Genomic DNA, 22,877 nt, shown 5'->3' with positions numbered 1-22,877 from the left:
AGATAAATCGTTATTCTCAGCAGCTCAGGGCGGCATTCATGGCTCCTCTCCTCTCTTCACAGAATAATTGTGAGGAATGTTAAGTGGAGGGATGGTGACTGAGTTTTATAGCTTAATGGACATTTGAAGTTAGATCTCCTTAGTTCTAGACTTCCAGCACACAGATGTGACTAAGGTCACAGAGTCTGCAATCATGTTATACTTATGTTACTGACCCACTGTTTTGTTCTTGGTTTTATTATGAATTTTTTTGTTTTGTTTTTCATATTGTATTTTCATATTGTGAACTGCCCTGAGAATCTTCCCAACCCTATAATGCATATAACACCAATGTCTCACAACAAATGTAACTGAAGAACCTGGAGAAAGAGACAATGCATGTGCTTTTGAAAACGAGGGGAAATTATTATTTTTTAAAAAAGAAAAGGAGTGTGTGGCAGCCTCCAGTATTAAAAGAGCCCCCACCCCTATTACATCATTAGAACCAGAACAAACCTATGAAACTAGAAAAAGCAAAAAATATCAATGTTTGGTCCAGATCCTAGATACTGCACCCTCACTAAAGGAGACTGTATGGATGATTCACTAAATGATTGTAGGATGATGTGTGTACCTGAGCTTATGGCTTTAAATTCTCTTTATCTTATATGCTGCTTTATTACAAAAATGACGACCAGACTACTGATCCTAAACCGAATAGTTAGTTGCCCAACCACCTCCTCCAGACCCCCCCCTCAAGTGCCTTGCATTCAAACTCCTTTTGAAGTCATGTGCTTTAAAACGCGTTGGATGCTCTTTAAAACATAGTATCATAGAATTGTAGAGTTGGAAGGGACCCCGAGGGTCATCTAGTCCAACCTCCTGCAATGAAGGAATCTCAACTAGATGATCCATGGCTGATGTCCATCCAAGCGCTGCTTAAAAACCTCCAAGGAAGGAGAGTCACTGCTTCAGACCCTAAGGGCCTCTGGAGCAGGAGAAAACAAGTTTGCTTCATCCTCCATGTGTCAGCCCTTTAGACTTTAGTTATTGAAAGGGCTGCATGGTGTGGATCGCATATCAGTGTTATGAGAGCGTAAGCAACACATTTCTCTCTCCCCTTTCTCCATACCACGCAGAATTGCAATGGTAACCAGAAGGCTGGAGTTTGGAGGCTGTGGGCAGGATCCTTGCATTGCTGGGGGTTTGACTAGATGACCCTTGGGATCCCTTCCAACTCTGCCATGCTATGATTATATCAAGCAGCTAAACTGCTAAATGAAGAAAATGATGCTTCTGAAACATTTGGGAATCATAGGAACACTCTCCCCACCAGTGGCTTCCAGCAAGAGCTTGCATCTTCCTTAGGAGAGAGGCAGTCCAGAACAAGCGGGGAAAGGCTCAGAGTTCAGGTAGGTGGAAATGCCAGTTGAGTGCCCTATACTATAGGAATGCTTCCTTCCTGTGTCCCCCACCCTCATGCGCCAGATTGGTGCTAGCATGGCTGGGAGCCAGGCGCCTGCTGATTCCTCCATTTTCTTTGCAGGGAGGGAGCCTTTCCCCAACATATACTTTGTTCTGGCCAAATCCCTGGAGAGACGTGATGACCCTCCGGTACTGGGGCAGAGGGAAGGTCCTAGTGAAACACATTTGGGGTGTCTGTGGCTTCCAGCAAGTGCTTTTCAAAAGCATTGCTCCCTAAAACAGGGGAGCCTGAGCATAGCCATCACGGCTAGTTGCCTTTGATACGCCTTTCCTCCATGCAATTGTCTAGACCTATTTGAAAGCCATCCCATCCAATATGCTCTTGTGGTGCATCTGACTCTCCTATGCTTACTTGCTCCTGCAAGGAGATGACTATTGTGAGATCCTTTGGTTAACATCTATCTGGGCTGGAAAATATTAAAGAATCAGAGGACTGGTGAGCTTCCCTTGAAGCACAACTGATCGGAGGCAGGCAGATCTGTTAGCATCTTGACAAAGATGCTCCTACAACAAAGGATGCTATCATACCCCACAAACGTCTCAGAAAAAGCTCCCAAGCTGATGGAGAAGAGAGCAGTTAAGTGGTCGGGGGCTGCCGTTTCTGGATCCCACCACAGCTCTTCCATGTTGCCAAAGAAATCAATGTCACAATAGTTTTTCCCTCGCACCTCCTCCCCATGATCCCATGTGGGGCTTCCTCAGACATATGCTGTGTCTGAACCAGCAGATCTCACCAAACAAAGTAATCGAGGACCCGGTCAGAAAAGGAGTGTGCGCAGTCATACTAGAAATAAGCAAAATAACTAAACAGGTACTAGAAGTCACCCCAGAACTGGCCCTACTGAACCTCTTCCAAGATAACAATGCCCACTCACACTAGAAAGAGCTCATAACCCACTGACAGCATACGATTCAATATGGCTAACTTAACCTGACAACCCCCTCTCACCCACGCACCAACAAATCCCACTGCGGCCAGCCAAAGACGATCAGCCACACCCTAGGCCACCCCAGCCTCTCTCACCACCAAGGAAACATTACAAGCGAATAGAAAGAGAATGTCCCCAAGTGACGCTGACAGAAAAAAGCCAAGCATACACGAAATAAAAGAACTTAAGCTTTGCCTCTCTCCTACCCCGCCCCCCCCCCGGAGATCTATGGGTGAAGGGCAGTATACAGATTTAATAAAGTAATAATAATAAAGTTTTTAAAAAACAAATCAGCAAACCATGGAGTTCCCATAGCACGCTGATACCTCCCTCTTTCTTTCTTAGTGGTTCAGGTTTGGGTTTTTTTACAATATTCTCTGTACTCTCCAGCTGAGTTTACTATTAGAGGATTATAATGACAGCAAAAGAACATACCTACAAATGAAAACAAAAAAAATTCCTTCCAGTAGCACCTTAAAGACCAACTAAGTTAGTTCTTGGTATGAGCTTTTGTGTGCATGCACTAACTTAGTTGGTCTTTAAGGTGCTACTGGAAGGAATTTTTTTTGTTTTGACTATGGCAGACCAACACGGCTACCTATCTGTAACCATACCTACAAATGAGTTGAATTTGCAGGTGTTAGAATACAACATACTAAAGTTGTACACAAGATTAAGTTTTGGATGGCTGAGGTTTGGCCAGATGAAAATTTCATACTCCCAAAGGAAAAAGAGACACATTATGGCAGAATTTTTCAATCCAACTTGCATTTCATTAATTGTCCTGTAGAGGTCTCCATGACTTGCTAAGTAATTGGCATAGAATTTCTTACAATTTTACTTAGTCTGCTTCTATATTGTTGCTGTGTTGTGGGTGAGATTCAACTGCATACTAGCAAAAAGTTTTTGTGAACTCAGCAGGGAAAAGGCATAATTGGTACCTTCATTGCACAACAGTATTATGCTGGATAAAATGAATGAACAGACTCTGTTCATTCTTACTGTCAGTATACCGGTAACTTGTAAAAATATGTACAAGGGAGAAGCACACATTAATAGGAGTACTGTCTGAAAGACTACAAACTCATAACTCGTTAGCTATGTAGGGAAGATGGCTTATCTGATTAATGAATAGCACTGGAGCTTAATTATTTCCTCTGGAATCCTTTTTGCCCCTTTAAATAGACCCAGAAGTGAATATGCAGTAGCTTAGTCACTAAAGAGCTTTCCTGAAAATTAAATAATATAGCAGGCTAATTGAGCAGTGACTAATGGTTGATAGTCTTTGATAGTGAGTTATTAGAATGATATTGAAGGCCTTTTATTTTGTACCGTTTGGGTGCTGTCTTGTCCAGTCATGAAGTATGAAGAGTGCTTAGTTGTCTTGGGTTAGGGCTGACAGAGTAAAGTTTTTTTCAAACAGGAGAGGCAAAGCAAATATGGGGTGCGTTAAAGAGGAATACGTCTCTCTTCTGTCAGCTTTTGTTTTGTTTTCTTGCCACAGCTGGAAGACGTTAGGCATTAGATATACTACATCCTTTGAATAGCAGCAGTTCCTATATTTGGGGCAACTACCATACAATTCTCAAGACCCCCTGAGAGTCAACTAAAATAACACCATCTCTTTTCATCTGGATAACCAACCCACTGGCATGTGGATATTTTATATAAATATTTCTCTTCTTTCTGATGCTTACAAGTTTTACATCAGAGTTCTTCTTAATGTTGTATTTCCCATTAACATATTTCAGTTTAATTAACAGCGTCAGTTGTGCTACTCTTTCATCCTGGAGGCAACACTGTTATCAATAGTAAAGGTAAAGGTACCCCTGCCCGTACGGGCCAGTCTTGACAGACTCTGGGGTTGTGCGCCCATCTCACTTAAGAGGCCAGGGGCCAGCGCTGTCCGGAGACACTTCCGGGTCACGTGGTCAGCGTGACATTGCTGCTCTGGCGAGCCAGAGCCACACACGGAAACGCCGTTTACCTTCCCGCTGGTAAGCGGTCCCTATTTATCTACTTGCACCCGGAGGTGCTTTCGAACTGCTAGGTTGGCAGGCGCTGGGACCGAGCAGCGGGAGCGCACCCCGCCGCAGGGATTCGAACCGCCGACCTTTCGATCAGCAAGTCCTAGGCACTGAGGCTTTAACCCACAGCGCCACCTGCGTCCCATCCTGTTATCAATAAGTGAATATAAGAATGAATTTTAGAAAAACCGGTTGTGCTTTATGCAGCATTGCCAAAAAAAATCATTGCTTCTTCCAACAGCATATTCACATAGATTTTGAATGTTTTCAAGAAGAAAATTTGTGGCCTTGTGCTAATTTATATTTATTTAACAGATTTTATTAGAAGAAATATATCCTTACACAGTATTTTCTGTTTTCAACTTGTATGTAGACAATTGTATGTAGCTGTTATCAATAAGCTACATACAATTGTCTACATACAAGTTGAAAACAGAAAATACTGTGTAAGGATATATTTCTTCTAATAAAATCTGTTAAATAAATATAAATTAGCACAAGGCCACAAATTTTCTTCTTGAAAACATTCAAAATCTATGTGAATATGCTGTTGGAAGAAGCAATGATTTTTTTTGGCAATGCTGCATAAAGCACAACCGGTTTTTCTAAAATTCATTCTTATATTCACTTTCCATTTGTCTTCTCAAATAAGAAGTCATATTTTTATTGTTGTTGTTGTTGTTGTTGTTATTGTTACTTAAACCATTCTTTGCAATGATGGCATAATGTAATTTTCTGTTGTTGAGCCAATAATATCTGTGCAGCTGTTCACAAATAGGAAATAATTTCCCTAAGCTCTTTCCTTATACTGGGTGACATGGTTCAACAAAATCAATACTGGATCTAAATGAACTTCATATTTCAAAATTTAGTTGTTATTTTAATAATCCTCTTCAGGTATTTTTGTCGTGTCTACCACATACGATAATAGGTTCCATTTTCTTTTTTTACTCTAACCAGATTTTTTGAATATGTTCTGTTTATTGCCTGAATGGTTACTGGAGCCTTGCCATTACCTTGAAACAATTTTCTCTCACATTTGCATTCAGCAAAAATTTATGATCCTTTCTCCATATGTTCTCCCATACCCCCATAGCTATATTATTTCCCATATCCTGATCCCACTTTATCACATATTCCTTTACTCATTCCTGTTCATCATATTGTAACAACAGAGCTTGGATAATGGATGTTTATCTTTCTTTTTTATTGTATTTATAAATTCTGTTACCCCCCTCAGTACCTTATTCTCTCTTATAAATTTTTGTTCTATATTTTGTACTTGTAGACATTCATACCAGTGCAGCTAGTCATTCTTTGTTGGCTTTTTGACTGCTGGAAATTGAATCAATGTTCCATCTTTAATCAGTTCTCTGTAACTATATACATCATTTTTTCCCCAAATGCTAAAACCATGATCCTGCTTGATTTCATCTAATGCCAGCCAGAAAGGGCAGATAGTTGGGCTTATTAATCAATTATATCGATTCCATTTTTTTTAACCAAATGAATACCAGAAATTACTTTTAGCTGCTATTACTCAATTTATTATAGGCCTCCACAGAGCTTTAAGTTACTTAATTGTGTACTATAACCATGAGAAGCAAATATTCATTTATGGATTAGAGTTTTGTTGGTTGTTTGATTATTGTTGATTATTGTTAAGAGTTGTCAAAAGGCGGTAGTCTGCAAATCTGCTCTTTCAGTTGGGAGGAAGATGTGGACAGAAAATATACTGTATTAAAGACAAATATTCCACTTATGTATCAAACTTCTTGAGCTGGTCATGTAATTTACGCAGTTTTATGGAATCTATGAAAGCATGTGGAGTTTGCATTTGGAACGCTGAATAACAAGTTGGAATGTGCTTGCTTGTAAACCTTTCCCCCCTTCTTTATACAGTATTGCATACAGTATTCTGCATATAGAATAGGAGGTTTGGAGATAGCAAAATGAGAGACACTAACAGCTTCTCCATATTTGCAAGGCATAGTTAGTGTAACCATTGCTTCACTTTTATTTAGTAACCAACACACGTATGGGCACTGGCTGCTATAGTGGAAAAGGACATTGCAATCTCTTGTAATGTTCTTATAAAGTTAAGCATATTCCTGCCAAAATCTACTCCAAGTTGCTTATTTAGAGTGTTTAAATTTAAAAACAAAACACCAAAGGCCTTTCAGTCCCCTCTGACAATAATTGCTTAGAAATTGTGTCTAAATTAGAGAAGGGTTTTGTTTGTTTACCAAGAGAAACCCCCAAACCACAGCAATTTTGGCTCCTTTAACTCTACCAAGCAGTCCACTCAACTGATTGTACATGAATGCAGTAATGAAGAAGTGAAAAAGATGTGGCTAAGGACTCTAATCTTTCATATATTGCTGCATGTAAGCAGCAATCGTTTTTGAAAATACGTAGCATATATCAAGTGCAATTATTTGAATTATGCAGAGCCATTGTTCAGCAATACTTAGCAGTCCATATCCAGGTTGGAAGATATGATGTCTAAGCAGGCAGTGGAATTCTTCAGTCATTCCTTCATATTTGTTCAGCGTACCAGTTCTATACCCGAAGGGAGTCTTAAAACTTCTGAGGGACTCTTTATTGTGGGGTTCAAGCCTCACATTGGGCAAAAGATTCATGCATTGCACGGGGTTTGACTAAATGCTTCTCATGGTCCCTCTATGATTTGTATAAAACAATTTTAATCAAAAATTAAAAAGAGGTTCTCAACCAGGTCCATAAGTGATAAAAGAAGCAAAACCACCACCATCCTGGGCAAGCCTTTTCCACTCAAACCATCCACTTCATCTGCCTGGAATTCCTTCCCAAAAGACCTCTATGGTTGAACCACCTCTTTCTTCAAACCTCAGCTCACCTTTCCTTCAGCAGCTAGTCGTCTTCCTGAGCTACGACAGAAATCTATTTCCCTGTAACTTCCCTGGCTTGCATTCATCCCTTGTTAGCCTTGCCATTCTCAGGCTGCCTTGGCTGTCTCTTAGTGCAAAGACCCATGTCATCACGCCTGAGCTTCCACAGCTGCCGCTTGCCATGAACCATTATGATCATATTTTATTCTCTTTTTGGTTATGCTGTTTTAAATGTGCATTTTATATTTCACTTCCTTTAGTAGTTGACACGGCCACCCAGGACTGGTCCCAGCTCACAAGAGACCTCACTCCGTTGCAGCTTATTTACAGGAAAAGTTTATTGAAGATTTCTGCTTCTCATACAGTTCAGCATTGTGGCCGTACGTCTGCCACGTTAGACCGCTGAAGTCCCCTCTGACTCCTCCCCTCTTCCGCACCAACTTAATAGCCTGGCTCTAGACCACCTCTTCCTCTCCTTTCTTTTCCGCAGGGTCTTCCTGCCCCCCTGGGTTCCCTCTCTCCGTGACTCGCCTGAGGCTGAATCCTCTGCCGCCTCTTCCCCCCTCTTTCTGGCTTTAGGGCCGGGCTCCTCCCCTGAGCTCTCTCCACTTCCGCGCGCCTCTACGTTTGAACTTGGCGCGCGTACGTTGCTGCTGACCTTTCTTTCGACCGCTACACCACCCCCTGCTCTGCTCTCCACCCTTTCCGGCTGAACACCCTGCTCCAACCCCCTCTCTCTGTTCTCTCCTAATCCTGCTCCCTCCGAGAGGCTGACGACTCCACCCCCTTTACTCCGTTCCGGCTGAGACGTCTCTTGCTTCCTCTGTCTTCCACTGGGCTCCTCTCCGCTTCTCCCTTCTCCTCCCCTTTGCTTGATTAAGGTAACCCCCTTTTGAGAATCCTCTGACTCGCTGCTCAGACTCGTGGATTCCCTCAGAATTCCGTCATCTTCTTCCTCATCCTTCTGCCCCTCCTCCCACTCGCTCTCCGTCTCCTCTGTCATCTCCTCCTCTCTCCCAGAAACCCTGACATCCATCCCCCCCTCGAAGCCCCCCCTTCCCCCCTCCCGCTCGCCGGGGACCGGTTGTGGAAACTGCGGCTCTTCGGGGGTAGGCTCAGGATACAGGTCGTCTACGTCAATGTTCTCTGCTGGCAGTTCTGTGTAAGTGTATTCGAAGTCGGGTTCTTCCCCCAAATGCTTCTCAGTCTCTGCTTCCATCGCTACTTCCTCCGGTGCTGCCCGCCAAGGACCTATCAGCCACCTCTTACGCCATTCCTCCTCTGGCTGCTCCTCCCACCAATAAGGGGTTTCCGTGTCCACCCCCGAGCACGATCCCCTGGGCGGGCTTGATTCTGGTGTTCTTTCCTCGGGGGAAGAGAAACCCCTGAACGTGCTATCTGACAATGTGGGTGTGAAAAGCCAGTCATCAAAGTACTCAGCTGGCATGGGTCTATGTGGGAAAAGTGCATGGAACTCTTCTTTCAAAAGGGGTTCGTCTAACTCGTAGCCTGGCACCCAACTATTAGCAGCGGCTGGTGTGCCCTCCCTGGCGAGAAAATATTCAACTCCCTCCTCCCCCCATCTCGAGTCCAGTATCTCTGTGACCTCGTTAAGAGGTCCTGGTCTTGGCGATTCCCCCCTCTCAGGCGCCCTCCTACGTGGCTCTGGGGGTGCTCCTGACTCTTGAAACCTGTGTGGGGTTTTGTAGGGAGTGAGCACCGACCTATGAAAGACCGGGTGCACCCTGGAACCTTCCGGAAGGGCTAGACGAAAAGCCACCGGATTGATCTTAGCCTCAACTTGATATGGCCCTAGCTGCCTGTGTCCTAACTTCTTCTTGGCCAATGACCTGGCCGGCATCGCGTGGGCTGCTAACCACACCCAGTCCCCAACCTGGATGTCCTCTCCCGCCCTCCTGTGCTTATCGGCCTGCACCTTATACGCCTGTTTTGCCAGCTCCAAATGTCTCCGCAGCTCCTCGTGCACCTCTTGCAACTCCGCTGCAAACTGGTCGGCATCTTGAGGCCCCCCCCCTCCTGGTGCCGCAAATCTCGGGAAGGTTCTGGGATGACGGCCATTGTTCGCGAAGAAAGGCGTCACCCCGGTGGAAGCGTGTTTCGTGTTGTTGTAGGCGAATTCAGCCATCGGCAGATAGTCCACCCACGCCGCAGGTCGCTGGTTGGCGTAGCACCGCAGGTACTGCTGCATGATCGCGTTGACCCTCTCCGCTTGACCGTTGGTTTGTGGATGCCTCGCCGATGTCAGGTTGATTTTGACGTGCAAGATGCCCAGAAGCTTTCGCCAGAAAGTGGAAACAAACTGGCGCCCCCTGTCGGACAAGACGGACTGCGGAAGTCCATGCACTCTGAAGACGTGATCGATGAAGAGCTTTGCGGTCTGTTCTGCCGTCGCCACCTTGGCACAAGGGATGAAGTGCGCCATCTTGGTGAACAAGTCCACCACCACTAACACCGCCGTCTTACCTCTGGAGCTGGGCAGGTCTGTAACAAAGTCCAACGCTACCCTCTCCCATGGTTGCTGCGGTGTCTCCAGCGGTTCTAGCAATCCCGCCTGCTTCTGGTGCACTGGTTTGGACCTCTGGCAGATATCACACCTGGCGACGTAGTCCGCCACCTCTCCTCTCATCTGGGGCCACCAAAAGTCTCTAGCCACCAACTCCATCGTCTTCTCTCTGCCGAAATGGCCTGCACTAGGGGCGTCATGCAACTGTTGCAGAACCTTGGCTCGAAGATCGTCGGTGGGCACGTAAAGGGCACCCTTACGAGTCAAAAGTCCATCTTGTAATTGAAACTCATCGTTGTGTCGCGACCCTCCGCGTAGCTCCTCCATCTTAGACTGTGCAAACTGATCCCTTTGCAACGCGCGTCGCACCGCGTCCAGGTCGACTGCGATGGTAGCGCACGTCCACGCCTGCGGTGCGAAAATGTGCTTTGCTGCGATTGGAGCTGCTTCCTCCAAGTATTGCGGCTTTCGGGACAGCGCGTCTGCAATAACATTGGAGTCTCCTGGGATGTATTCTATTTTGAAGTCGAAGTCCGCAAAGAACTCCGCCCAGCGCATGTGTCGCTGGGTCTGCAACTTAGCCGTCCGCCAATACTCTAAGTTCTTGTGATCCGTGCGGACCTGCACCGTGTGCTTGGCTCCTATTAAGAAGTGTCGCCACGCTTTGAAAGCTGCATGAATGGCCAACAACTCCCTGTCCCATATGGTATAATTGCGCTCCGCCTTGCTGAGCTTCCGGGAGTAGAACGCACCCGGTCGCCAGTTGCCTTGTGAATCCTCTTGCAAAAGAACGGCCCCAACCGCTCTATCTGACGCATCGGTCTCTACCCGCATGGGTCTGCCGGGATTCACGTGGAGCAGCTGCTCTTCGGAGGCGAAAAGACCTTTAAGCGTCCGGAAGGACCGCTCCGCTTGTTCGGTCCAGACGAACTTCTTCTTCTTGGAACTGAGGGTGTCAGTGATCGCCGCCGTCGCGTTCGCAAAACCTTTAATAAACTTGCGGTAAAAATTGGCAAAGCCGATGAACCTCTGGACCTCTTTCCGATTTCGAGGGCTTTTCCAGTCCAACAGCGCTTGAACCTTAGCCCTGTCCATGGCCAGTCCCTCGTCGGACAACTTGTAGCCAAGGAAATCAACCTCTCTGACATCAAACTGGCACTTTTCCAACTTGGCGTACAGCCTGTGTTCCTTCAGCCTCTGCAGGACCTCCCTCACGTCCTTATCGTGATCCTCCGGCGATTCCGAGAAAATCAGGATATCGTCGAGAAAGCAGACACACTTTTTGTAGAGGAGACCTGCTAGCACGTGGTGCATAAATGCTTGAAAAACGTGGCTGCCATTTTGGAGGCCGAAAGGCATGACTCTGTATTCGTATGTGCCCAGAGGGGTGAACATGGCGGTCTTCCACTCATCTCCTTTCCGGATGCGGATGAGATTGTAAGCTCCACGTAGGTCCAGCTTGGTGAAAATCTTGCCCCTCCTGACGGTCGCTAAAAGGTCGTCAATCTTGGGCATGGGGAAAGCTTTGGGCTTAGTCAAGCTGTTGATGAACCTGTAATCCACTATAAGCCTTTTTTGGGGCGTGTCCTTCTTCTTCACAAAGAAAACAGGGCTGCCTCCCGCTGCTTTAGATTCCTGGATGAAACCTCGCTTGAGGTTATGGTCTATGAACTCCCGAAGCTCTTGCATTTCGTCCTCCGACATGGAGTACAGCTTGGCAGCAGGCAATTGCGCCCCTGGCACTAAATCAATCGCGCAGTCGTAAGGTCTATGAGGCGGCAACTTGTCAGCTTCCTTCTCACAGAAAACCTCCAAGAATTCCTGGTACTTGTGAGGCACTGTTTGCACCATACCCAGATGCAATGGCTGCTCAGCTTCTCCTCCCTGATCGGTCTGAAAGCAATGCTGAGCACAATACGATGAACAAAAGTTGATCTGCCTCTGGTACCACGCAACCGCGGGACTGTGCCTCTCCAGCCAACTCATGCCTAACACGATGGGTGTGTCCGATAAGTGGGTGACATTGAAACTAATAAGCTCTCGATGGTTGCCAATCTGCATCATCATGGGAGGGGTTTGCTGCACCACTTGCCCCCCCAGCAACTTCCTGCCGTCCACCGTGACCACGTTCAGAGGCGTCGTTGCAGGCAGGAGCGCCATGTTGTGCTGCTTAACGAACTGCAGTCCCATGAAGTCGGCGTTGCTTCCCGAATCGATCGTTATTGGAACCTCGAGGAGTCTCCCATCAGGCAACTGGAGTGTTGCTGTGAGCAGAACTGCCGGTTTGGGAGGCAAAGGGTCCACGCTCTGCAGTGATGCTGGGGGCTTGTCTACAGATCCGCCTGGCTGAGCCCCAGTAGCTCTGCTTCCAGCCAGGCACTGTCGTTTCCCTGAAGCTGCTCCCCTGGTTGCACCTCTGCTGTTACAGTTGCCAGCGCTGCAGTGTGCTTCTGGAGCCTCTGGGGGCACTCTTTCGCCATATGGTGCGCACTGTCACAGATGTAACACTTCCTGGTTCCTCTAGGAGGCTTCGCTTTGGCTGCACCAGGGACAGGGCTCTGGGATGGCTTCTGAGCCCTAGCACCACCAATCTCCATTGGCTCCTCTCTGTCCTTCCCCATTGGCGAGGGGTGCGCACGGCTGAAGTCCCTGTGCACAAAAGGGAGAGTCCTTGCTTGCGCACGCGCTTGGGGCCCGTCCTCCTCGTGCCACGGACGCCCCTCATGTCGAATTCCAAGAGCTAAAGCCCGTTGCACCACGTCTTCTAGGGTCTGGGGTCTGTCCCCCCTAGCGATCTCATCCTTGATGGGGGGGCTCAATCCCTCCCAAAAAAGATCTCTGACCGGTTTACTGTCCTTTGGCCAATCTAAGGCGGTGAGCAATGCAAAAAATTTAGAGTGGTATTGGCGCACAGTCGCTTTCCCCTGCCTCAGCCCGTGCATTTGACGGCGCGCAATGTCCACATCCACAGAGGATTGAAAACAAGAATCCATCGCTTTGATGAACGCAGTTGAATCGCGACGGGCCGGTCCATCTTCGCGCCACAAATTGCGTAGCCAAGCCCTGGCCTCCCCATGCAGGTGCGAAACAATGAACCCCACTCTCTCCTCCTCATCTTTAAAATCGTGACGGAGTAAGTGCAGTGCATATACAACGTCCGCTCTGAAATTGGGATAGTCTTGCAAGTTGCCATTAAAATGCGGAACTAGGGCACCCCCCCTCCGTCCAAGCGCAATGCCCTCCGCTCTGGATCCTGGGGCCCCCGCCTTGTCCGCGCGCTCCCACCTTGCCTGCAAATCCTGGCACGTCTTCTCCAAGTCGTCATTCTTCTTCTGCGAAGCAATGACTGCCGATGTGAGAGCGGTAACCTGATTCCGCAATGCAACCAGCTGCTCCTCAGCGCTCATGGCTGCTCCCGTTCGTGAGCTTCGCAAAAAAAAATTTTTGCTTTCAGAGAGGGGACTTACTGACACGGCCACCCAGGACTGGTCCCAGCTCACAAGAGACCTCACTCCGTTGCAGCTTATTTACAGGAAAAGTTTATTGAAGATTTCTGCTTCTCATACAGTTCAGCATTGTGGCCGTACGTCTGCCACGTTAGACCGCTGAAGTCCCCTCTGACTCCTCCCCTCTTCCGCACCAACTTAATAGCCTGGCTCTAGACCACCTCTTCCTCTCCTTTCTTTTCCGCAGGGTCTTCCTGCCCCCCTGGGTTCCCTCTCTCCGTGACTCGCCTGAGGCTGAATCCTCTGCCGCCTCTTCCCCCCTCTTTCTGGCTTTAGGGCCGGGCTCCTCCCCTGAGCTCTCTCCACTTCCGCGCGCCTCTACGTTTGAACTTGGCGCGCGTACGTTGCTGCTGACCTTTCTTTCGACCGCTACACCACCCCCTGCTCTGCTCTCCACCCTTTCCGGCTGAACACCCTGCTCCAACCCCCTCTCTCTGTTCTCTCCTAATCCTGCTCCCTCCGAGAGGCTGACGACTCCACCCCCTTTACTCCGTTCCGGCTGAGACGTCTCTTGCTTCCTCTGTCTTCCACTGGGCTCCTCTCCGCTTCTCCCTTCTCCTCCCCTTTGCTTGATTAAGGTAACCCCCTTTTGAGAATCCTCTGACTCGCTGCTCAGACTCGTGGATTCCCTCAGAATTCCGTCATCTTCTTCCTCATCCTTCTGCCCCTCCTCCCACTCGCTCTCCGTCTCCTCTGTCATCTCCTCCTCTCTCCCAGAAACCCTGACAGTAGTGTTTTAGATTTTCTTAAAAATGGTTAACAGTGCTGTGTTAAATGTCCATTCTGCTGTTGACCTCCCTTGTAGTGTTTTATTTTGAAATCTTTAGGGTAATATTTTCATTTCCTGTGAATTATGTTGCTTTGAATGCATACTTTATACTTGCCTTTCTTCAGCAATGTTTTATTCTGAATTGTTTTATTTTATGCTTTAATGTAGATTGTAAAAATATAAAGCGGTACAGAAATGAAATGAATAATAACAACAACAATTTTTGATACCTTTGCTCAGAAAAGCTTAACGAGGGCTATTATGAACAGCTCTTTAAGTTTCAGTTGATGTTTAGAAAATATCTATAGTTTCCATGCAGTGTTGAATACCTTCTTGCAGGCTTCCAAATACATTGTTCTTTGCTTTCCCCCCTTTCGCTCTGAAGAGCAGAGTGACAGTGGACTTGGGATAAAAAGGCAGCTGGCCTCTGACTCCCAAAGCTACAACCTTGCTTAATATTTGAAGAAATGAAACCATGGCACTAATGGACTTTTCTTGTTCTCATTTCATGGCTAAAACATCTCTGGCTTAAAGGCATCTAACGGGAGAGCCATTAGTTCTGGTCAGAGAGTTATGTGGCTTCTCTCATTCCCCACCCCCCACCCCCTTTAACATAATACAGTACAGTGGTACCTTGGGTTACATACGCTTCAGGTTACATACGCTTCAGGTTAAAGACTCCGCTAACCCAGAAATATTACCTCAGGTTAAGAACTTTGCTTCAGGATGAGAACAGAAATCGTGCTCTGGCAGCGCTGCAACAGCAAGAAGCCCCATTAGCTAAAGTAGTGCTTCAGGTTAAGAACAGTTTCAGGTTAAGAACGGACCTCTGAAACAAATTAAGTACTTAACCCGAGGTACCACTGTACCTCTTCCTGTCACTACCAGACTAAATGATTAGTTATGGTCACAGATTGTTAATCTCTCATGGAGAATAATTTTAAAAATTAAAGCAAATTGTTTTGCAAACTCAAATAGTTTAATGGATACCACTGTCGCCGTTGTAATTTCACTGGTATGAAATGCCTGGTATCCTATATTATTTTTTAAGACTCTACTGTTACCTTGAATTACCCAAAGGTTGAGCCTTGGGAGCTGGTCATGTCACAGAATAGCTTGAGGGCACTCACTGGAACCATCGGTCAAAATGAAGATCTAGCCAAGCAGAAACTAATTTTCATTATAAATATTTCAAAATAGTGGGCTGAGGTGTGCTATCTTGGTATGTTTTTAATCGGGCAACCAGCTATTTGGCAATGTAGCAATAACTGGATAATTTAACTTTTCACCTAATAGCATCACTTAATAGTTTCTAATAATTGTATACAGATGGAAAATGAGTTCCATAAATGCTGCTACCTCTGATGTTGCCTGGAGCCAATGGATGAACAATTCAGCCATAGAAGGGAAATGTTCCACACATTTTTAATGCTAATACTAAACATATTTCTTCATTTTTATGGATGTTTCAGAGCCCGTTTGTATATGTCATGACAGCTGCTGGCCAATAGTTACTTGTTAGGTGGATTGCTCCCTAATAGTCCAAAAAGATTGGTTGATGTCTCATCAGTGAGAGGTTAGGGGATGTTCTTGTGATAGACTTTAGTGGAGGAATCTCAACTAAAGCATCCATGACAAATGACCATCCAACCTGTGCTTAAAAACCTCCAAAAAGGAGAGTCCACAACCTTCAAAGTGGACTCTCCTTCATTGGAGGTTTTTAAGCAGAAGTTGGATGGCCATTTGTCAGGGTTCCTTTATCTATTATTCCTGCATTGCAGGGGATTGGACTAGATGATCCTTTTGTGCATTATTTGGATCATCCTGTTCTGGTAAGCTTGATACAATGGAAGTGGAGCTAGGGAAGCATTTGTCCATCGGTAATTGCCAGAGGAAATTCTGCAGGGATCTTGCCAATTGAACTGGAATGTAATGAAATACAAGAACTGCAAGAACCGTGCACGATGGTTCTTAAAACGTAGCTATGGCTTTAATGCACTACATAAGATACATTATATAGAGATGTGGGTTTGAACTATTTTTGAACAAGGGTCACCTGTGGTTTCTTTGCAGCACTTAGAAATCTTTGTTCAGTAAAGTGGGTCGCAAGGTTTCCCCTCAATATAACACTGAAGATTCTTCCTTCTCTGCCTTCTCTTTCCGGATGGTTTTGTAATCTTTCTGTATGGTTTTGTTATCTTTCAAGATGTCCAGCAGAGAGCCTCCAGTTTGCTAAAAGAAATTTTTTGCTTCTGCGAACAAATGACTGTACTGAGATAGAATGAAACCATCTATACAGTTTTAACCTTTGCCCTTAGCCAGCAGTTTTAGGTTAGCAAAACAGTCTTGTTCGGCTGTACCTCCAAATGTCTGGTAACTGTCAAATACTCCGTTTTGTAACAATGGGAATCTTGTTAATGGAGATATTGACAGGCTTCAACATTTTCCCCCTGCAATATGACTCATCCAAGTGCTTTTTTTCTTTCTTTTAATCCACACTGATAATACAAGTATTAAGTAGAAATGGCTAAAAACCATTAAAACTGGATTAAACAGAAGGAACTAAGACTAATCTACAGGTAGAAATAAAAGCCAAGTCAGTCACTGGTTCTGATAGCTTGGCAGAATAGGAGAATCATCCTTAGTGCTCTCTTAAGATACCATATACTTACCTGGGAGTAAGTTCCATGGAACTCATTGGGATTGCATAGGATTGTGGACTTCTCAATTGAGAACACTATAGAGACACACTATGGATTTGGATAAATGGAAGGTTTTGTAACGAGGACATAGAGTTTAATTTTATTGAGGCTTACTGAAGCCTGTTTGGAATGTTGAGGTAACAGAGTTTTTCAGACTTCAGTGTGAATGTTTTGTCATAAGCATTCTGCCATCAATGTGCAATCTTTAACAAATAAAATTAGTGTGACTTCCTGCTTCGAGAAGTTTACAAGCAAGAGTTAATGATTTCCTAACAATTTATTTTGTAAAATTTATATGCCGCTTGATTGTAAAAAGAACCTCAAAGTGGTTTACAAAAAGAATGAAACAATAAAATAAGCAACCTGTAAAAATAGTTAAAAGCAGCTATTTAAGCCATCCAAAATATAAATTCAGTGATATGCAAAAGCAATGCAACAAGTTTGTGGGCTAGAGTGAGAAGAGTTTTATTCCAGAACTGATTTATGAGACAGAGTTTGAAGGGGGATTGATTGTAGTTGCATGAGTTTTGTTTGAAAGAGTTTCCAGGCACAGATGACACTATGCAGGAAGACAAGCAAAGTTGATTGAGGAACTTGTGGGCATGGACAGTGGGAGTTCCAAGCACGGAATACGTTTCTAGGGATGGTATTCCAGTACAACATGTCCTTCCCATATGACCCAGGCTCTGTTAAATACCTCAAACCATCCAAGCTGTTCTCTCCAACCTTCCAGAGCCTTTAGCAATTGTGCACCTTCAGTCTAAAAGAGAAAAGGCACCTCCGTGACCCATCCTGTGAGGTGTATCCCAAAGCAAAATGTCGAAGATTGTGTCTGTTCTCCCATACACACAAGTCTGCTGGCATGTAAACAGTGCACAGTCGACATTTTTGCTTAAAATGAGGTTCACGGCATCATTTTAACAGGTTGGCTATTTGCTCTCTGTATAGCTTCCCCCTCAGGAAACTCCAAGAAAATCAGGGAACCTCCTGCATGCAGCTATCAATACCTTGCACTATTCATTCCTGCACAGCATGAAAACTGTGGATTAATTGGAGAGGGGATGTTGTGGATTCTGGAGATTTCTTTCTTTCTGCTGCACAGCTGGTGTCCGGGGAAGTTGCAGCATGAAAGCAGCCCTGTCAGTATCAATCCTTGTTACTTGGTGCTGTTACATTCCAGTCAATGAATTGGCCTCATCTGGTAACTTAACATGGTTGCAATGCTGAATAGGGCTTCTCAGAATGGCTAAAAGACAAATAACAGTCCATAAGATGATAACTTCTAAAACTGCTACCTCATTCATTTCCTATAGTTAAAGTTATCTTCACATGCTTGCAGCAGTGATCTGTGTGTTCTCGTGCATCATATTCCTTCCATTAAAATGATAATAATTAGAAAGAGTTGCTGTCTTGAGAGTAAAAGTATAAAGCTTTTGTTCAGGCCTGGGTAGGATCTACCTAGGATCTTTATTTAAACATGTCCTGCCTGTTTTTCCCTGTGTGCCTCCAATTGTATTTTGTAAAATATATTTTTGTTATTTAATTGAGGACCGATCCCAAATAATCATGCTTTTAAAACCAGTATATATATTTAAAACCACAAAGATCAAGTATGCATAAATTACTAGTATTACACTCATGTTATTTCCCCAAAACCAAACTCCATAAACCCAACATTTTGCTGTATCTTTGAACTCTGTTGGGACTGTATGTTTTTCCTTTAAGCATTAGCTTATTTCATGGTCGTATGCATTCTACATGACTGTAACCCCAAATTTATTTTGTGCTCATATGCCGTATTCATGTAGGACAGCAGCTAAGAATTTTGTTGCATTTCCTCAGATGCTTCCAGACAGTGGTGTAATATTGCAGAACAGGTAGTTCAGATATCACAACCATGTTGACCACAGTTTTTTTTTAATGACTTTTTGGCTCCCCCCCCCCCAAAGAGTAAAAACAACAACGACAGGCTGTTGTTTTGATATCATCAGCAGTTTCCTCATGGACATCAGATGAGAACAGGGCTTAAGGAGAATACCAGTTTCTAACTTGCAACCTGATCCATAGGTCTCTATTCCAGCAAAATAATTATTAATTCTTAATTCCAAATGAGGTTTGTAAATAGCCAGTAAAATTAGCAGGCAAAGAAGAGTTGGCCCTTTTTCGCTTATTTTTCTCTCTAAGTTATTTGTGTACTAGAAATGACTAACATAAGGATGAATGAGCAAGCAGGTTAGTAAATTTTGAGAACATGTTTGAAAGACCTTTTGATAGAAAAACTTTAGAAGTTAAGTTTTTCAAAACTAATAAACCAAGATCTCACACGCAGTTGCGAATTTAATAATGCTGACAGTAATTTGTCCTTGTTAGGAAGGGGGGGGGAACAGTCTGACTGAAGGCTACTCATGAGTCACAAAGCTTTCTGAACTCCACCCAATATGGCACACTTATCCCTGCTTATTTGATTGTGGCCATGCAGACAATATGTTTCATCCTTTGTGAGTTCAGAATCTGTTCTGTGCTTCACTATCACATGAAGCAAGACATGACTAGACTTATACATCCTAAGGACAATGAGGTACATTTTGGCCCCTTCCACGGCCCACTGCTAATAATTTTTGTTTTTCAAATTAAGCAGTGTCTTACACAATCCCACCAACCTACCCTTGCACACACGCAACATAAGGAGGAGCAGAGGATTTTGTTATGAGAACTGTTGGGAGACTAATATTTTTGGTGGGCTTGACTTTGCCAAGACATTAAGATTTATGATTTGGCTCTGCTGTTTAAAGCATTTTGGACTGAAGGCACTCAAGGCAATTATTAAACAGTCATTTCCTTCTGTGTGTAATGAAACCCCTCCCAATAAGCAAAACAATGGTTTCTCCCAATAAGCAAAACAATCTAGTCATCCACTAGATTGTCTCCATTATTTGGCAAAATGTAACTTAATTTGTTGCTCTTTCCAACTGCTGATTACAAGCATGGAACCTGATCTTCTGCTCAGTATAAATATAGCAGATTTTGTGGGTGCTCCAGGGGCCTGGCAAGAGAGAGTTGAAGTCTGTTGAATAAGAAATCCTAGTTTCATGAACGTCTCATCAGCGGCAAGAGAAATTTCAACAAGATGACTAAGTTCTGTCCCTGCCACCATGCAGCCCTGACAGCCCCACTTCTGCAAAGGAGACCATGGCTTAGCAAGGAAACAGTGGCGTAGCGAGGGGGGTGCAGGGGGGGCCGCACCGGGCGCAACATCTGGGGGGGTACGCTCGCACTTGCAGCTCTCTGCCCCTACCTGGCTCACTCTCTCTCACTGCAGTGCTGGCTGTGCGAATCCGATCCGAGCCGCCGGGTCGCCGCCCACTGTGGAGGGGGTGGGTGCCAGGCGTGCAGTGCGGAGAGAGAGAGTGAGGGACTATCTGGGGGACGGACAGTGCAGCGGCCGCCCAGCGCAGCGCTGAGCGTGGGAGAGAAGCACACCAGACCAGACCAGGCAGCAGCAAGAAGAAGCTGGCAGCAGCGGCAGGTTAGGGGTTAGGGGGCGCAAATTACTTGCCTTGCCCCGGGTTAAGGGGCGCAAATTACTTGCCTTGCTGACAACCCACGCTACGCCGCTGCAAGGAAAAGCACTGCCACCTTTGCTTCCATCAGCCTGAGCCCATGTGCAGCCTACACAAATAGATTCTGTACAATTGCAACTGTACTGTCACCTAGGAGGAGACAGGGAGAGAAGAGAGAGACACTACATATGTGTAGGGGAAGGATTGCATTCCATAGTTGCACATAAAGCTGCTAGCACATTTGCAAAGCTAAGCAGGGTCCAGTGCGGTTTCAAGCTGGATGGGAGACCACATGTTGAGATTCCTGCATTTCAGGCAGTTGGATTAAGTGATTAGATCAGTGTTTCCCAACCGGTGTTCCGCGGCACACTAGTGTGCCGCGAGACGTTGCCTGGTGTGCCGTGGGAGGGCACACTCATTGAAAGCAAACAAGTATCATGGCGGCGGCGGCAGCAGCGGCAGCAACGACGGCAGAGGCAGCGCTTAGGCCCGGCCCACATCGCCTCGGCTCACAGGCTCCGGGCGCCGACGCCGCCCCCTCCTCCCGCCGCCAGGACGCGCGATTGGGTGGCGGGCGCTGGGCAGGCGGTGCTCCGCTGGCCCGGCTGAGGAGCGAGCGCAGGCGGAGAGGGGCGGTCGGGGCGCCGCTGCGCCTTCCCGGGGCGCCCAGTCCGCGTGCGGCGGGAGGCAGCTCCACTGGAGCCACTTACCTCGGAGGAAACGGGCACAGGGAGCAGGGCAGTTGGAGGAGGGCTAGGCCTCGACCCTGCGGCGGGGCAGAGTTAGGCGCGCCTCAGGCCGGCATCCGTCGGGGTTTCGCCCGCCCAGCTTGGGCCTGGGACCCGGCTGCAAGAAGTGCACTTTCTCGGAAGGAAGTCGCTGGGACTTGCCTCGGAGTAGGAGCGGCCTGCAAAACCGTCCATGGGAGGGAGCGTTACTGAATTGGGGGGGGGTTGCGCGCAGTCAGGCTCAGGGTACCCGGTTGAAGGGCAAAAGTGAAGGGTCTCGGGATGCCTGCGACCTTCTGGGCAAGGATTAACAGCGCCGTCTTAATTTTGCAGTGTGTGCATGCGAGCGATTGGGGCATTAACGACGTGCAGCCAGTATCGGTTTGATTATGATTATCCCGCCCCTGCGGACCCATCTGTTGAATTCCTGCTCCAAAGGCGCGCAGGTCAGCCCTCCGCGGTGAGAAGGAGAAAAGCGGTAACCTGCTGTTTGGAATTCCAGGCTGGCAGCCAAAAGCTGATGCCATCATAAATTTGTTGGGACTCAACGGTGCTACCCGGTTCTGTTGTTCTGGTTGTGTTGATGCGGTAAAAAGTTGACGGCTTGTAATGTCACAAACCCAAAATTGAGGCCTTTACGTCACATTGGTTAATAAATACTAACTTCTTCCCCCTGGTTCTTAGTTCTTATATTGAAAGGATAGTCTTTATCTCTGAAGATTACCATTCAAAGGAGCTGTTGAGAAGGTACTTGCCCCTGTTTAAAATGTCTCACATGGCAATCCTAACCAAGCCTTAAATTTAGGAAACACATTGCTGGGGGGGGAGGGGAGCTATGAGGATGAGGCTGCTAGTTTCATCCCGTCATTGTTCTGCTCTCCCTCCACAACTTGGAAGGTGATTTTTTGAAGCTGAGAGTCTTCTGTACTCTATACAGAGAGAGACTGAGAGCTGTTGACGAAGAGCTACGTGTGTGTCTTTCTTCGATTCCAGCCAGAATATCAGCTTTGTGTTCAGCCAAACAGGCCCAGGTTGCGCACTGAATAAAGTATTTTATAATTTTTCATATTTCTGTTTACTTACTATTTCATAATAAAGTAATTATAAAATACTTTCTTTGTGTTTATTTGATTCCTATTAAAGAGAGTTACTTTATATATAGTCAATATAGGCACAGAGTTAATTTTTTAAACATTTTCTAATGGTGGTGTGCCTCGAGATTTTTTTCATGAAACAAGTGTGCCTTTGCCCAAAAAAGGTTGGGAAACACTGGATTAGATGACCCTTCCAACGCTACAACTCTAGGATTCAATGCTAAGAGGGGCTACTGCTGGATCAGACCAAAAGTTCATGTAGTCCAGCATCCTGTGCCCATTGAGGCCAACCCAATACCTATACGAAGGCCACAGGCATGACGTGATCACAACAACACTCCCTTGATTGTGCTCCCCAGGATTCAGAAACCTGCTACCTTTGATACTTGAGGCAACAGGTAGACATTATGACCAGTAGCTGTTGATAACTTATCCTCTGTGAGTGTATCTAATTTCTTTTTAATGTCATACAAATTGGTGGCCATCACCACACTGAATGAGAAGAAATTTCAAGCACTGCATGATAGAACTACTTCCTTTGGTTCTGAATTGCTCCATCCAACCAGCTTCAAATAATGGCCCTGATCTCCAATATTTTGGGAGGGGAAGACATATTTACTAGTATTGCTCCACAAATTCAGAAATCTGCGTGAGCTTCTACATGACCTTTTTAATTGAGTAGTCATTCTGATTTATTTGCAGGG

General features: G+C 45.8%; 1 protein-coding gene and 1 long non-coding RNA gene across 2 annotated transcripts in view; both read left to right on the top strand.

Moving 5' to 3' along the window:
* WLS (Wnt ligand secretion mediator) overlaps nucleotides 1-22,877 on the top strand; it is a 71,856-nt gene that overhangs the window by 1,656 nt on the left and 47,323 nt on the right. The gene's annotated exons all lie outside the window — the stretch shown is intronic.
* Nucleotides 20,803-21,749, top strand: LOC309373312. Its single transcript, XR_014169969.1, has 2 exons — nucleotides 20,803-21,247; nucleotides 21,413-21,749. It is a non-coding gene; the product is annotated as an uncharacterized lncRNA (long non-coding RNA).

The sequence above is a fragment of the Podarcis melisellensis genome (genome assembly GCF_964234715.1).
Source record: "Podarcis melisellensis genome assembly, chromosome: 6".
Lineage (NCBI taxonomy): Eukaryota > Metazoa > Chordata > Lepidosauria > Squamata > Lacertidae > Podarcis > Podarcis melisellensis.
This window is presented reverse-complemented; position numbering and strand designations above follow the sequence as displayed.